Source organism: Oratosquilla oratoria, chromosome 2, assembly GCF_046742065.1.
Source record: "Oratosquilla oratoria isolate Oo_2021 chromosome 2, ASM4674206v1, whole genome shotgun sequence".
Taxonomy (NCBI): Eukaryota; Metazoa; Arthropoda; class Malacostraca; order Stomatopoda; family Squillidae; genus Oratosquilla; species Oratosquilla oratoria.
Window position 1 is genome coordinate 85,517,425 of NC_134778.1, and position 5,000 is coordinate 85,522,424.

Genomic DNA, 5,000 nt, shown 5'->3' on the forward strand with positions numbered 1-5,000 from the left:
TAAACAGAAATGTAGTAGCACATTTGTAAATGACACACAGGAACCCACAGTCGGAGAAAATAAACTTCGAATAAAGAAGAATCCTATATTTCGGCTATCAACTGTAGCCCTCTTCAGGAAAGTACATAGGGTAGAGTACAAAGGGGACTTATAAGCTACAGAGAAGAAGAGATGTGGACAGATTACCTCACTCAGGCGCGGGGCAAACTGGGGTGGCGGAGGAGGGAGGGGGTGATGATACGGGGGGTTGTATGGTCCGTACCAGCTTGTTAACTGCCGCGCGTGAAATTATGTCAGGTGTCCACTGCCCTTTGGAAATATTAATATTAGGGCTTTCCTCAATTAATGCTGATTCGACTATTTTCCTCCTGAAACCGCAGTGGGACTTGAACAGTAATCTGGCCTTACCCCAATCGAAAGAATGATTCTTATTTTTGACATGAAGAAATACAGCCGAATTTTCTTGTCCATACCTAATTGACCTTTTATGTTCTGCCAATCTAGTGTTCAAGTCTCTCCCGGTTTGACCCAAATAAACCAAATCACAAAGAAGGCGGAAGAGGAGGCAGACGGGGAGAAGGAGGAGAAGGACGAGTGGGAGCAAGAGAGGAAGAGGAGGAGAGGGGTGATGACGATGAGGAGGAGGAGGAGGAGAGGAAGAGGAGGAGGACAAGGAGGGGAGGAAGAAGAAGTGTTCGATGGTCCTCCAACGAAGTCAGTGTTAGTCGAGGGCGACCTTTTTTCAATTAGAGTGAAATACAGGAAGAAGAGGAGGAGATGGAGGAGAACATGGAGGAAAGAAAGGCTTGAGGATGAGGATCTGGAGAAGAATAAGATGAACGAGGAGGAGGAGGAGGAAGTGAAGTGGGTATAGAAAGAGGAAGGAGAGAGGAGGAGATGTGAAAGGGAAATAGGAATATGAGAATATGTATTTATTTAGTCATGTAAATTTGTATTTATTTTTTATTTTACACATCCATGCATATACATATATACATATACCGTATACCGTATACATATACCGTATATATATATATATACATATATATATATATATACATAGATGTATACATATATATATATATATATATATATATATATATATGTATGTATGTATCGCTGGGAACCATTCAGTGTAGATGTATAATCTATCCCACGTGTACATACTAGCTAAATACAATATCATAGGGGAGGTGGGTTGAACGCGATATTTCATGTAGATGTATGTAATTCGAGCATACAAATATAAGAAAATCGTACTCAACTTATATCTCTCTTGATAGCGCATTGGTTTAAGTCACTGTAACTTTGTTACGGGTTAGCTGGGTTCGAATCCTCGGCTCGTCCACGTTTCAATTTCCAACAAAAACTCTCCATCGATCGATTCTTCAGTCTCGATTGCGATGGCATAGAATTAAAAGTTGTTTGTGGTTGAATAAAAATATCAATTGATCGCTGGGAACCATTCAGTGTAGAAGTATAATCTATCCCACGTGTACATACTAGCTAAATGCAATATCATAGCGGAGGTGGGTTGAACGCGATATTTGTGTAGATGTATGTAATTCGAGCATACAAATATAAGAAAATCGTACTCAACTTATATCTCTCTTGATAGCGCATTGGTTTAAGTCACTGTAACTTTGTTACGGGTTAGCTGGGTTCGAATCCTCGGCTCGTCCACGTTTCAATTTCCAACAAAAATGTCTCCATCAAGCGATTCTTCAGTCTCGATTGCGATGGCATAAAATTAAAAGTTGTTTGTGGTTGAATAAAAATATCAATTGATCGCTGGGAACCATTCAGAGTAGATGTATAATCAATCCCACGTGTACATACTAGCTAAATGCAATATCATAGCGGAGGTGGGTTGAACGCGATATTTCGTGTAGATGTATGTAATTCGAGCATACAAATATAAGAAAATCGTACTCAACTTATATCTCTCTTGATAGCGCATTGGTTTAAGTCACTGTAACTTTGTTACGGGTTAGCTGGGTTCGAATCCTCAGCTCGTCCACGTTTCAATTTCCAACAAAAATGTCTCCATCAAGCGATTCTTCAGTTTCGATTGCGATAGCATGGAATTAAAAGTTGTTTTTGGTTGAATTAAAATATCAATTGATCGCTGGGAACCATTCAGTGTAGATGTATAATCTATCCCACGTGTACATACTAGCTAAATGCAATATCATAGGGAGGTGGGTTGAACGCGATATTTCGTGTAGATGTATGTAATTCGAGCATATAAATAATAAGAAAATCGTACTCAACTTATATCTCTCTTGATAGCGCATTGGTTTAAGTCACTGTAACTTTGTTACGGGTTAGCTGGGTTCGAATCCTCAGCTCGTCCACGTTTCAATTTCCAACAAAATGTCTCCATCGAGCGATTCTTCAGTCTCGATTGCGATGGCATGGAATTAAAAGTTGTTTGTGGTTGAATAAAAATATCAATTGATCGCTTGGAACCATTCAGTGTACTGTAGATGTATAATCTATCCCACGTGCACATACTAGCTAAATGCAATATCATAGCGGAGGTGGGTTGAACGCGATATTTCGTGTAGATGTATGTAATTCGAGCATACAAATATAAGAAAATCGTACTCAACTTATATCTCTCTTGATAGCGCATTGGTTTAAGTCACTGTAACTTTGTTACGGGTTAGCTGGGTTCGAATCCTCAGCTCGTCCACGTTTCAATTTCCAACAAAAATGTCTCCATCGAGCGATTCTTCAGTCTCGATTGCGATGGCATAGACTTAAAAGTTAATTGTGGTTGAATAAAAATATCAATTGATCGCTGGGAACCATTCAATGTAGATGTATAATCTATCCCACGTGTACATACTAGCTAAATGCAATATCATAGCGGAGGTGGGTTGAACGCGATATTTCGTGTAGATGTATGTAATTCGAGCATACAAATATAAGAAAATCGTACTCAACTTATATCTCTCTTGATAGCGCATTGGTTTAAGTCACTGTAACTTTGTTACGGGTTAGCTGGGTTCGAATCCTCGGCTCGTCCACGTTTCAATTTCCAACAAAAATGTCTCCATCGAGCGATTCTTCAGTCTCGATTGCGATGGCATGGAATTAAAAGTTGTTTGTGGTTGAATAAAAATATATATATGTATATATATATACGTATATATATATATATATATATATGTATATATATATGTATATGTATATATATTATATATATATATATATATGTATATATATATATATACATACATATATATGAATATATATATAAGTATATATATCTATATGTATATATATGTATATACATATATATAAATACATACATATATATATATATATGTATATATATATATATATATATATATATATATATATATATATATATATATATGAATATGTATACACACAAGAGTATTTGTGAGTTGTGACCAATTGTCCCATACGTATTGGTTACTAAGACGGCAGTAAAAGTCATGTATACCCTTTTCCACTACCTCTCCCAATTCCTTCTTCACCATGTTTCACGCAATCATATATTCTGTACCTTTTTTCTTCCTTTTATAATTTCTTCTTTGTATTAGCACTGAATATGTTATTATACGAAAGCGCTTTACTTTGTTAGTTACTTTTTCCTGGTTGTTGCTCACGCTTATTATATATATATATATATATATATATATATATATATATATATATATATATATATATGTATATATATATATATATATATATATATGTATATATATGTATGTTTATATATGTGTATCTATATACATATATATATACATATATGTATACATATATATGTATGTATATATATATATATATATTTATATACATATATATATACATATATATAAAATATATATATATATATATATACATATATATATATATATATATATATATATATATATATATATATATATATATATATCAAATCAAGTAACGTAGGTGTCGTAACACGTGAATAAAATAAAACTTAAACCCACTCTCGGAGAAAGATAAGCTGAGATACAGAGTAAACCGCATATTTCGACCACTAGCTGTGGTTATATACAGAGGAAGAAGTTACAGTGGGGAACTCAGTAAGCCTCAGGTCACTTGCCCTGAGTGAGGTCGGACGTTTCGTCCTGTGGAGATGAATTTATTACCTGCCATACTAGTAATGGCATCTGGTAACCTTTGACCTTTAGAAGTATTATAATTTGGAAGCTGTTTAATTAATGAGGACTCAATAATTTTTCTTTTGGAACTATAATGTGATTTGTATACTGTAGCTGCATTCTTCCAATCTATTCTGTGATCTAAAAGACTAGAATGGAGGAATACAGCTGAGTTTTCTTGGCTGTATTTCAAAGAGTTTTTATATTCTTTGATCTTAGTGGGTAGATCACGTCCGTTTGTTGCCCAGTACACTTTATCACAATCGAGACATGGTATCCCATAAACTCCGTGGTTGTCCTTATTAGATCTTCTGTGATGGACATTTACTACTTTTTTTAAAAATGTTATTTGGGTAACTAAAAGTGATCCTAATTTGGTTGCTAGGTAATAATTTAGATGCGGCATGTATAGATTCATTATAAGGGAGTTTTATATTTGATTTTTCCCAGACAAGTTTTGTGTTGGAATTGGTTGTTCTAAAATAACTAGCTTTGGCTTTGCTAAGGGCTTTTGTCAAAAACCAGTCTGTGTAGCCTATTTTTAGTTATTGAGAGCGTACTGATTCAATTTTTTGTTTCTTAATTTTATTTGTGAAGTCCTCAGAATGTTTATTGTGGGAATTGGAGAAACTTCCTACGAAAGGTTAAAGAATTTCCGTGAGCCATTTGGAGGTCTTATTTTTACAAGAATTCCTGTTTGATATAATTGGTCTAAGGGGAATGCCTTCTTTGTGGAGTTTAGGGAGACCATAGAAATTTGGTAGCTGAGGACTGATAACTTTTAACTTATTGAATAAGTCGTATGCTATTATTTTGCGGGCTTGCTTGTTAAATTCA